At 30.9% G+C, this 13,221-nt stretch overlaps 1 pseudogene; it reads left to right on the forward strand.

The window, feature by feature from the left end:
* LOC132190826 (EG45-like domain containing protein) overlaps positions 1–5,589 on the forward strand; it is a 34,474-nt pseudogene extending 28,885 nt beyond the window's left edge.
* Positions 5,590–13,221: the final 7,632 nt, after the last annotated feature.

Below are 13,221 nucleotides of genomic sequence, written 5' to 3' on the forward strand. Positions count from 1 at the left end.
GGCCAAATGGGCAAGTTTGGGGGTTGGGTTTCTTTTGTTCCCTACTTTGATTTTGCTTCACTAAATAGTAAATGCTCAACTTTCGTAATTTATCAATTTGCATGTACAGTCATGAATCTCTCTGTACTAATTAATTACATTGGGTTTTCATCAAGAAAACAAACAAAAGAAAGAAAAAAATGACTTTAGTTTCCTATGGCTAGCTGCATCGTTTTCTTTATATCTTGTTTCAATATGCAGATACACAGCTGTTGGGAAAGATACTCTTTGCCAAAAAAAAAAAAAAAAAACTAGAGATGTGATTCTATCTGCAATGCTAGTGGAAGCTGAATTAAAGATAGGGGAGCGAGGTGTTGTATGTGGATGGACAACTAGAAGCAAAGCAACACCGATCCTCAATTAATGTTTTCAATGATCCAACTAGGGTTGTTTTGCTGGATGTGGTATGGACTTCATCAGTTGAATGGCAAGCTATATCCCATGCGCATAGGCTTGGGCAGGAAAAAAAGTTATGTACATCCATCATTTTGTAATTGGTTCTTCTGTGGCCTCATAAAGTCTTTATGGAAAAGTGCCAGTAAATTTTAGAAAAATATAAATGGTTTGCTTCCTCGGTAGTCTATATATCTATAATTAGTGATTCTTAGTTATGTTTCTTGAATTTTGTAGTATGATTTTCCTAGAATTGATGTATTTGCTAATACTCCAATTCAGGTTAGCAACATCATAAAGAAGATTTTAGGGGAAAATACAGTTTACCCCCCGAAAGTTTTAGGGGTTTTTCAATTTTAACCCCAAAGTTCAAAAATTGGCAATCTACTCCCTTGAAGTTTCAAAAATTGGCAATTTAAACCTTCCGTTAAAAATTTTCGTTAAATTGGACGGAAATTTTAAAAAAAAAGCCTAAGGGTAATGATGTAATTTCATAGATTTCTATCCATTTAGACGGAAAAATTAAACGGAAGGTTTAAATTGCCAATTTTTAAAACTTCAGGGGGGTTGATTGCCAATTTTTGAACTTTAAGGTTAAAATTGAAAAATTCCTAAAACTTCAGGGGGGTAAATTGCATTTTTCCCAAGATTTTATTTGCTGTGATTGTTGGGATAATACTCTTCAAAATTATACCAGTAGCAATGCCATTCAAATTTGGATACAAATGCACACAAATTGATAACCATCCATCTAAATAAACAACACTGATTTTCCTCTCAATTCCTTACAATGTTCCTTTACATCAACTTCAGCGCAGATAAATACAAAAGTAATATAATTTCCAACACAAAAAAATGTTCTAATCACAACACCAACCCACCAAAACAACAAAAATCGCAATTAACACCCCCTTTCAATCTCGCACCACCCTTCAATGTCCTGAACATGTTTCAAAATCGAAGTTAATTTTTCAAATGAATAAAAAAAATACTAAAAGATTTCTCTATTAGTAAGTTTGCTACTTAGCAAGAAAATTAATGAGATCCATATTTGCATTTGTGCTATAAGCAATTGATGTTGGTGTAAGATTGAACCCATTGGTTTCCTAAAAAATAAGAATATCATTTAACTTGTCAACCTAATATGAGATGCATTAATGTTTTCAAATATGAATAAAATGTATATTTTTACTTGAGTAATGTATGCATGATTTGATACTTGAGAAGATAAGGGCAATGAACTTTTCTCAAATGGTTTCTACCTAATCACATCAATCATATAAAAAAAGTAATAGTGGTAGGGCACTGGTAAAATGGTCATTATATAATCATAAGAGTAGAATGTGTAAATGTACCAATAGAAAGTTAATGAAACTGGTTTCGCATCTATGTTGAAAAAATTCTTCAAATGTTATCATTGGTACTGAATAAGACACTTGATCATTTTGCTATATAACAAAACAAAATAAAATCTCATCAACTCAAGCTACAAATGGATAATGCATTTAGACATATCATACGATTCAAGTTATTTTAAGCTATTCATTTATCCTTTTTCTTTTTTTCTAAATGCATTTAGACATATCATGAAATATAGACAAACATTATAAACTCAAATAATACTCACCTGATGAGAGTAACATTCTAAATGCGAGTTAGAGTTATCATCCCAAAGGCTGAGAGAACAATTAATTTCCTGTAAGTAAGAATAAAATTCAATTAGTCAAATGGTATTAAATCTAATAAATTATATGTGATTAACGTGAATTTATAGAGCTAGAATATTACTTGGGAAGACTTCTTTTCAATATTTTTTTTTTGCTATAATTTTTTTTGTCTTCTTTGGTTGCGTCTCAACCAACCTTTTAATCGTTTTCCACCCTTCCGACCATCCTTCTTCTTTATCCTTTTCACCGTTTCAAATAATATCTCAACAGATCAAGTATGATTTGCAATTTTATTGTTGTCTGACAATGACAGTTGAGCTTCATTATCAAGAGTAGTACTCGAACCTTTTTTAATATTTCAAACTCCATTTTGCATTTCTTTTACCATCTTCTTTACAAAAGCAAATGCCTCTTCATTGTCAGCTGTTTCAGTGGCTACTCACACTAGCATTGGACACAATATTCTATATCGTTGTGTAGCATTTAAATTCACATCCTCTTGCACATTCATTGTCATAGTATTTAAGATGTCTTCACTCTTTGCTTCTCTTGTCCACCTCTTCAAAATGTATGTGTCAGGAATTGTCTTTTTATCAAGTACTTCAAAAAATTTCAAAGCATGACAACACAAAATTCCAAATGTTTCGAATTTCCTGCAACTACATGAAATTATCTTATTGGCATGGTCGTAAACTACTTTGTACTCTTTACTGTCATTGACAAACCCAACAATATATTCATGCACTAACTGGCTATCATTGCGGTATTTTACTATCACTGTTGATGCATAATCATACTCATCATAAAAATTTTTAAATATCACAGGAGTATATGTTTAGCTTGCCTACTTCAACAAAGGAGAATTCTTTAATCCCAAAGTAGGCAATTTTTCTCGAGCATTAAATTCAGCCTCCAATTCCTTGTCGCTTTTGCTTTACCACCCGCTCAAAATGTTGAAAAAATTCTGTTATGCTCAAATTTGATTTTAAATACGCTTTCAAGTTACTATTCAAGCACTCACTAAGTTGAGTACTTCGCACCCCAAGAGTAAAGGCATTCTTTATGTAACATTTGGCCCATTTTGTCTTCAATTTGTATCTACCATCCAACTAACTAACTGACCCGACGTTGTACTTCTGAATCATTTTGTCCCAAGCATTTTCAAATTCAGCCTCATCATCATATTCAAACATACAAGATTTAAAGTCTCGTAGAAAATAAGAACCATCTTTCATGAAATTCCACAAATGCTTGATGTCATTTTGCATGGTGTACCAAGTACATAATCCATGCCAAGTTTCTGGCATTACCTTAGTTAATGCCTCTACCATTGCAGCATCTTGATCTGTAAAGATTGATCGAGGCTTTTTACTTGCACGTGCATCCAAGAAATTTTTTAAAAAGCCATTTGAATGACTCTACTGTCTCATCATATAGAAGTGCAGCCCTAAAAATTACAACCCCTCTATGGTGATTAAAACCAGTAAATACAGCCAAGGGTCTCAATTCTTTATTAGTGCCATATGTAGTATCAAAAGTCATCATGTCACCAAAATAGACATAGTCAACAATCATTCTTGCATCAGCCCAAAAAATATTCGTAATTTTTTCTTCGGTATCTAATTGGACTACATAATGAAATAATGGGTCTTTATTAATTTGTTCCTGGAAGTAGTTCAATAAGCTACCTGCTTCACCATATATTAAGTTCCTTTGCCATCTTGATCGAAGATAATTTTCTTGATCGAGCTCAGTATATCCAAGATTTGCCCTCCCACCAGCCTCTCTACTCATCAATGCATGTGTTGCCTTAGGAGAGATTCCAGAAGCACATGCAAAATCAATTTCAGATGCTTGAACTTCTGACATTTTACGATGTGACCTCATCATATAAGTGGTTTCTTCAAGATGTAGAATATGATTATGTTCAGCTACAAAATCATAAACCTTGTACTTTCCAGTCTCTCATATTAATGAAATCGACAATCCTACAGAACAAACAATCCTTGTTTCATCTCGATGACGAGTGTAAAGATGATTTCGCTTGTCTACTTTTCGAGCACCCTCCTTACAACAAACAAATCTCTTTGTTGTTACTTTTCCATCTAACTTTCTTTTATTTTCAAATTGTTTTCTCACACCAAAACCCATTTGCTTTCCATAATTTCCCCAATGATTCCATGCATCCTCTGGAGTATCAAATTCCATACCAACATCAGGTGTCCAATCTGTTTGAGACTTCGCATTTTGAGAGGAATCGCCCACAATGACATCCATTCCTTTTTCTTTTTTTTTTATGTAAAATTATATCTCTGTCATTAACAATTAATAAATCAAAATTAAAATATGCCAAAATAACATCACAAAATAATTGCTACATGTGGACTATTTCCTTCCATCTTATAGTACCATATGAGCTATTGATAAAAAGATTACATGAAACTAAAGATAAAATAACAATTACACGAAGCTAAAGATAGAGATTTGCAACATAATACAACAGTCCACATAGATTTGCCATTTCCAAAAGTTTGAGTCAATCAAATTTCTTTGTTCAACACTGTGAAAAGTTGCAACTTTTTTAACTTTAAATAAAAAAAATAAGCATAAGGAATCACAAGTTGCAACCTTTTTCACTTGCAAAAAAAAATTCAATACAAATAACTAAGCAATTGATTAAATTATACCTTTCCCCTTTGGCCTTTTATGCTTCTATTGACTTTTCATTAATCTCTGACCACAGACCTCAGAGCCCCTTCCAACTTGATATCTCTCTTCAACAACATCAACATAAAACACTTTTACCACCCAACCATGCTAAGATATATATATATATATATATATATATATATGTGTGTGTGTGTGTGTGTGTGTGCATACACATTTTTCTATTTGTATGCACATAGAAATATATATTATACTCTAGGTTTTCTTTCAACAAATTATAGAAGATAGAAAGACATGAGAAGAGTACTTACATTATTTTGGAGCTCTTTTTTTGTTTGTTTAGGGGTAGTAATCCAACGCTAATAAGAATGAAGCTTTTTCTGCTGTGAAGAAGAAGCTTTCATGGTGTGGTGTGGTGAGGAAGAAGTTTTTTTTTTTTTTTCTTTTTTCAAATGAGGAAGAAGCGTGTAGAAGAAGTTTGAGGTATGACCTTTCTTTTGTTTTTGGAGGGAAAACGAAAGTAAATAAAAACAGTACATCAGTAAAATCAAAAAGTTTAAAATCAAAAGTTACTATGCCTCAATAACACAAAAGCTCTTACACCATTGGATTTCATCAACGGCCAGGATCCCTCAACATGAGATTCTCCAATTACTTTTAATTGGAGGGGATCCTGATCCCCAGCGTGGTGGTTAAAATCGTTGATTACTGTCCACTAGGATGTCAAGGAACCATTGATCTCTCTAGAGAGGCTTTCTCCATGATAGCTAATCCTGATGCTAGAAAATCAAAATTGAATATAATCAATAAGTCCAATATATAGTACAAATATTTGAGGAAACTTCCCCTTAGTATTTATATTGCTTGAGATGTATAAAATGTGGAAAGAATATAACTCATGGTGGCTCTTACATTTTTCATTTGCAGGGTTTGAAGTTCTCATAGACTATGGCCTCGAAACAATGAGTTATGATAATATTATTAATATATATCTATATGAATAAGCGGCTATGAGATATAGGAGGCACATTGCGAATGGTGTGCTAGGGTTTGAAGTTCTCCTCATGATGGAAACTTCTATGTTTCAAGAATGGCAAATGTGATCATATATGTTCAGTGCAGCCTTACTCTTTTAATATCATATATATACCATGTAATTGATTGATTGTCTCAAAACTATTCAAAATATGGAAGAAAAAAAATTTACAGGGATAAAATGTAAATATCTGACATGGTTGCTCATGATAATAATGAATTCAAGCGGGAGGGGCTCTCATCTCATTGAAAAACCTCTTTTATCTTACTATTTAAACATAGATAATAGTACATATGTTCTTAGGACCAACGGCAGAGCCGGGGGGCGAGAGGAGCCAAATGACTCTTCTGCCTGCAAAGGTCATGTGCCTTCTTTTAATGTTGATGAGACTTTATTTCATAGGCTCTTGTGGACTTCACACATTACTAAAGCTTCTTGGTGGAGGTGTCAATTTGTGTTCGCATGTTAGGTTCAAATTGTATCAAAGTATATATGAATATAAGACAATAGGTCAATACTAACTTGACCCATTTAATTAAACGGGTCAAACTCCTCGACCCTAACCCTCTAATTTTGTAATAAGTTCACGTTAAATTTACGAATCATGTCAAAAATTGCCAATCATTATATCACGTATCGAGTTCGTGTCCATGTTGTGTCGAGACAGTAGTATAAGACTATATAACTCAACTTTAATCCAACACATTTAATTAAACGGGTCAGACTCCTCAACCATAACCATTTAATTTTGTGTTTAGTTTATGAGTCATGTTAAAATTAAATTGACAACTCTACTTCTCAGGTTTTGGAGAAGTAGGGCTGTCAATTTAGGGAGATGTTTGATCACCACCGGATTGTAGGGAGATGTTTGGGGCTTTTTGGATCTATTAATAGCCCAATCAGAGCTTAACCCAATTGTGCAACTTCATTTTCCGCATGTCACAATGCTCTATAGTAGAGTGTCATGGATGGGGCCATTGGCCTCATAATGGCAATCACAGCTGGGTGGCTAACCTTGTTGTTTGAGTTAGGTTGCCAGCTTCTCAGGACGGTTGTAGAACCAGCAGCCTCGTGCTTAGTGACCACTTGCTCAATGACATGATCTTATTAAATTTCTTGAGAGCAGCTTTCTCATTAAATGATGAAATATGGCTTATTTTAGACGCCTAGATGAGATGAACGGTTGAGATTTATGAATTTAAAAATCTCAAATTTAAAGAGAATTCTACGAATCTAAATCCCTAAAACATGATTTGGGGTACACCACATTTATGAAGACACGCTATTTTACTTAATTATTCCAAACAAACAATAACATATATGCCTGCCGTAGGGATTTTTGAGACATTAATTAAGTTATAAACGTTGAAACTTGAAACAAGTTATTGAAAGTTTGAGACGATTTTTGTGTTTTCATTGTTTTTAAGAGCACTGCCTTTAAACCAAAGGGCTAAGTATATATATAAAATTAAAGTGAGATTTGCGAAATAGTAAAAATGACGTCTGAGTTGTCTTAGTGCAATTTGCTATTATATTTCTTTTGGGTAGTCAAATTTAATTTGTCAAAAAAAATAAAAAAGTTTTAGGTATGTAATCAAACTTTAACATTGATTAAACTTTTATATTTATTTTGCTCTTTTAAATTAATGGTTTATGAATATATATAGTTTTTGTTATGTATTTTATTTATATTTTCATTTAATTGTAGTTACTTGAGTTTGTTGAATTGTTTATTTATTTTGTTAGTTATATTATTTAATATTTTTAATTAATTTTTGTTCAACATTAGTTTTCTTTTCTTTAAAAAAAAAAAAAAAAAAAAATGGCCCCTTTGAACTAAATTTCTGACTCCACCACTACTCCATTCATAAAATTGACAGAAATCAACACCAATATCCTTCAAAAACAGACACATTCCTCATTAAAAAATTAAAAATAAGAATAATAATAATTAGAACTAAAAAAATATACATTTTTTAATGTATCTTCCATCAAGTGGGGTCTTAAGCGATAAACTCAAACTCAAGCTGAATGACAGGGGATGTTTGCCAATGGACCCCAAAAAAAAAAAAAAAACTCATGCACACTATTTATCTTAAATTCAATTCTAACATTCTTACTTTTTACATTAAATCAATCACATTTTACTGTTATTCAAATTAAAAAATCACCCAAAAAAAAAATTCAAAAGTGTAATTTAACGTGAACAAGGCAGTTCGAGAGATTGTTCTGTGAAGACGCGGGGTCTTAAGTTTGAAATCATGTTGTGGGACCCAAAAGTGTAAGACCAACAAGCACCTGAGAACAAAAATTGATCGATGCTTCTATCGTTAATTGGTTGTCTACGGATGAGTTGTGTAACACGTACACTTACCGACTAAGAGTTTGTTTGAGATTGCGTTTGAGGGTCCTAAAAGTGCTTTTAATACTCAAAAAGCCTGTTTGAAGGAAAAAAAAAAAAAAAAAAAAAAAAAAAAAAGTACTCGTTTGGTAAAAAATTAAAAGCACTTTTAATGGTCCAAAAATCCTAAAAATGGCCAAAACGCACTTTTGGCAAAAGCTTAAAAATGAAGCTTTTTCCCAAAAGCTCTTTTTGATTTAAAAGCTCTATTTCTCAAATGCAATCACAAACAAACTCTAAGATAAAGTTGATTATAAAAGCAACCTTCCAGAATTCAAAAAAATAAATACTTTTTTTTTTCATTTTTTTAAACCCTTTCAATTTAAATATTTTCTTTGTTTTAACAATTTTAATGGAAATAATTAAAAATCTTTTGAAGCCTAATTATCTTCATATATCTTTGTTAATTGAAGTGACGAACCAAACTTTTTGGTAAGTAATTAATCAAACTTTGAAGGATAGCTAATGCTTTGTTTGGAAAAGCTTTTTTCTTATATACTGTAGTTGATGTAGATTGATGTGACAAAAAAAAAAAAAAAAGTAAAAATGTTTGGTATAAAAAAGTAAAAAAGTGATATGAAAAAATAAAAAAGTTTTGTTTTTGTAGTAATTTTTTTATTCGAATAATAATAAAAAGTGAATGATGTGATATAAAAAGTGAAAAAAGTTAAAATGTTTTGATATTTTTTTTTTAGAAAATGGAGATGAACAGTACAAAAGGAAAAAAGAAAGGCTTTGTTCCTTAAGTAATCATTGTTTTTTATGATTATAAAACTCAGAAGATGTATGCTTTAAACATTGGAATGACATAAACTCCACTTAATTTTCTACTTGGAGTTCTGAATACTCCAATCAACAATTTTATTTTAACCCTATTGGAGGACCCTTTTGCTTGTGATCAAACTTGGTGGTGGTCAACACATTCTTTTGACTTTTGAAGATTCTAATGACCCCACCAAATCTAAAGAAAGCCAAATGATTAGTTGGGGTTGGTGGCCTTTGAATTATATAAATAGATTAGAGCATGAGTATCCAAGACATTCGACTATAGATTACAGTGCACTTAGTATATATATCTGGTAGAGTCTCTCTATCTTTTGTAGATGTTTTACGTTATTTGATATTTTGATCTGATTTCTCCATGGATATCTTGATGTTTTGATTTGAATCGTTAAGATAGAGTTTCTATTACGTTAAATTTTTGTTTTAGATTTGCAATTCATTCGTTTTTCTGAATAGCTTAATTAGCTAATATCTTTTTTTAAAAAAAAAAAAAACAATTTTTCAATATATGTTTTGGTTTTTGATTGATTTCTGGTTAACTATACATATATAACTATGGCATGGATTTAATATAAAAGATGGATTGTCTTTTAGTACGAAGCTGTGTGAGTGTGTGTTTTTGTTTTTTGTCCTTTTTTAAAATTAAAAAACAAAAAAAAAAAAAACATGAATTAATTGGATATTATGTACATAATGTATAAAAAGCTTATACGTTTTTATGCATCATGTTAAATTACTAATTGTCTTAAAAATTTAAGCCGATAGGAAAAAAAAAATTTAATCACTTAATCATTACTTTAACATATAACGGACTTCGACCATAGCATGGATGTTTGAGAAGGATATCTTGGACAGTGACATCAATGAAGGAAGAGTCTACATACCGGCGGAGCATGTCGAAAGATTCGGTGTTGCAAATGGAACTCAAGTGGCTGTTTGTGACTCTCAAATGAACAATACCTAGAGAATGAATTTTATTACTAGACATGGAAAATCTTATCTCGGCAAAGGTTGGCGCACATTTTGTAAGGAAAAGGGCTTAAGAAAAGGCAATACCATCAACTTTTATGACTTGGGGCGTCTAGAAGCAACAGGAGAAAGACTCTTCAAGATTGAAAGAGGACTAGGGTTTGATCTCAACCATCCTGCTCCTCAAGACAACTAATTAAGGATCCTCTTGGCTTGTCTTGTCTGCAATAGTTGCTTTAAATTTTAGGGTGAAGTTAAACAGAACGCCAGCGTGCTAAGCACGCCAGGCAAAAAAAAAAAAAAAATTTAATATTTTAATAAAATTAAAAAAAAATAAAAAAATAAAAAAATCTTGCCGGCGTTGTGTGTATCACGACCCTAAATTTTACGTTGTTTGAAGTCCATTGTTCATGTGACCGTTGAATTATGTACGGTTAGAGATGTTTGTTACTAAAATAAAACAATTGTTAGAATATTGTGTCAAATGAAATTGCATGGTGGTATTGTAATTCATAAGGTCTTTACTTTTTCTTTCATGGTCATGGCAATTATTGGAATTAAAAGATAATATAATTATAACCGCTAATCCAAAACTTCTTGCCCAGAATAAATAAATCACTTGCGACCATGGATTTGTCTTATTTTAATGATCTACACATACCGATAATAATATTATATATCTAATCTTCTTTTCATTACATCTTATAGGAATGAAATCGACAAGATCTCGTGGGACCCTACATGCATGCATAAGTTTGTTTCTTTGTGTACCTGTACGTCAAAACGACACTGAAAAATATCATTACAAACATGCTAAATGAGACCCGAACAACGCTTTTAATTTAGAAAAAAACAAACAAACAAACACATTAATAAATAATTCAAAAGGCAAGGGGCTAGTTTGTTAAATAGTTTTAAGAGAGATTTTTGTTTTGTTTTGTTTTTTTTTTTTTTTTTTGTGACGTGCCATAGAGATTAAATAATTTATGGGTATTTTATATTTTGAATTATTTGTTAGTAATTTTACTTTATTATTAAAAATAAAAAGTCATCCTAAAAAGTATTACAAAACAAAAGTTGAGGTAAAAAAGTATTACCAAATGATTTGTGGATACGTTTTTGGCCGCCAAAGATGATGTTCAAACACCAAGTAAGACGCAATTATTGCATGGAGAAATTGTTATGTAGTTTTTTTATAAGTAATTAATGTGATATAAAGTAGATAGAAGTTTTAAATTTTTAGTCTGAAAAATGAAAAAAAAATAAAATAAATAAAAATAAAAATTGTTTTTAGTAGCACCAAGTGGAATATGCAAATATTTCATGAGGCCTTTTTGGTTGGGGGCATTACAACCATCCTGTCAAGAATTCTGGGGGTGGCTGACTGCCTTCTAAAAGCCTTTTAAGGGTAGTCGACACCCCCTGAAGGTTGTTGATCCCCCCTCAGACTTTTTGATAGTGATGTGGCCATCCTCTTTGGGCGGATGGCCCAAAAAAGCCTTTTCTAAAATTCTTTTTCATCAAGGTGGATGCCGTGTCAAGGTGGGCCTTTAAAATTAAAAGGCCCTTATCATTCTTAAGATGCCTTGCAAAGGATCTGAATCCTTTATAAGATTAGAGTTGTTTTAAAAAATTTAATTAATATATAGAAAAAAAAAAAAAATGAAAGATCCTTCAGAGATGGTAGATTATAGAATGAGAAATGTTAAAGACACAACTTTTTGACACAATTTTGGCCAAACTTTTTTCTTATTTGGTCATTTAAAAAAAAAAAAAACAAAACAAAACAAAAAACAAAATAAAAAATAAATTTTTTTTTTTGAAGTAAAAACATCATATGTGATCCTTTTTCTTTTTTTTTTATTTGGTATATATATATATAAATGGTTTTTTTCTTCAGAAAAGTACCATTTAAAAAAAAAAAAAAATAGAGGACCACGTACATAGGATGTTATTATTTTTTATTTTTTATTTTCTTTTTTAAAAAATGACCAAATAAGAGAAAATTTGGGCCAAAGTTGTGTCAAAAGTTATATCTTTATCATTCTTTCTTATAGAATTACCTAAAAAACTAGAGGGATGATAGAGATTTCGTTTGAGGGGCCTATTTGAGATTGCATTTTATGGGCTTAAAAATGCTTTTAACACTAAAAAAAAAATCCGTTTTGAAGAAAAAAATACTGGTTTAGTAAAAAAATTAAAAGCATTTTTTAGGATCCAATAAACCTAAAAATGGCCAAAACGTACTTTTGGCAAAAGCTTAAAAATAAAGCTTTTGCCCAAAAACTATTTTTGATTTAAAATCTCTATTTCTCAAACAGACTCTAAATCACTCGTTTTGCTTTGGCACTTCGCTTTTGTTTTACTTTGTTACTCTGTTGAGTCTGTTCTTCCTAGTATCAGGTGTTAAGAATATTATATTATGGTTATTTATTATTCTAGTGTTATTGACTTCCTTATGGATTACATTTCCTTAGTTTACTAGGCTACTTGCCTATCACTCATAGCCTCTCTATAAATAGAGGCTTCTGTAATACTCTTAATTTAATTAGTCTCAATACAATACAGTCTATTACATACTTCCGCTCTCTCTTCTCTCTCTTTATATTATATTTAATATATTTCATCATCAGGAGCCAGCGAAGTAGCTAGTCATGGTAAAAATTAAAAATTAATTAATTAATTCTTTAAACGAATCAATTATAAATCTAAACAAAAAATTGACGTTACAGTAACAATTTAAATTATATATGAAAAATATAAATTTTTCTTCAAGTTAATTGTGTTGAAAAAAATTCCTTACACTCAATCAATAACATTATCTAAAGGTTAAAAACGTTTGCTTATGCAAAGAATATATATAGCTTTTCGCTTTTCAATCAAAAAAGATTTGATTAAAAAAAAAAAAAAAACTTTTCAACCAAAAAAAGGATGAAGCTTGAAGTGTGTCTTTTTAGGTAAAATTAGTATCAAGCCGTATGTTGTTAAAGTATGGGTAAAGACAAAGGTGGGTAAAGTCAAAGGTGGTTGTCGGACGTTTTGTCATGTGGGCCTGGTTAACATTAAGAGGATGTGTGGTCTTTTTATTTGAGATATAGAGTTTTTAAGTTAAAAAGTTTTTTTTTTTCTTTTTTTTTTTTTGGCAAAAAGTTTTGTCAAAAAGTGTGTTTTGGCCATTTTTTGATTTTTTAAACTCTTAAAAGCCCTTTCAAATTTTTTTTATCAAACATGTACTTTTTTTTTCGAACAAACTTTTTGAGTGTTAA

This window comes from Corylus avellana, chromosome ca8, assembly GCF_901000735.1.
Source record: "Corylus avellana chromosome ca8, CavTom2PMs-1.0".
Lineage (NCBI taxonomy): Eukaryota > Viridiplantae > Streptophyta > Magnoliopsida > Fagales > Betulaceae > Corylus > Corylus avellana.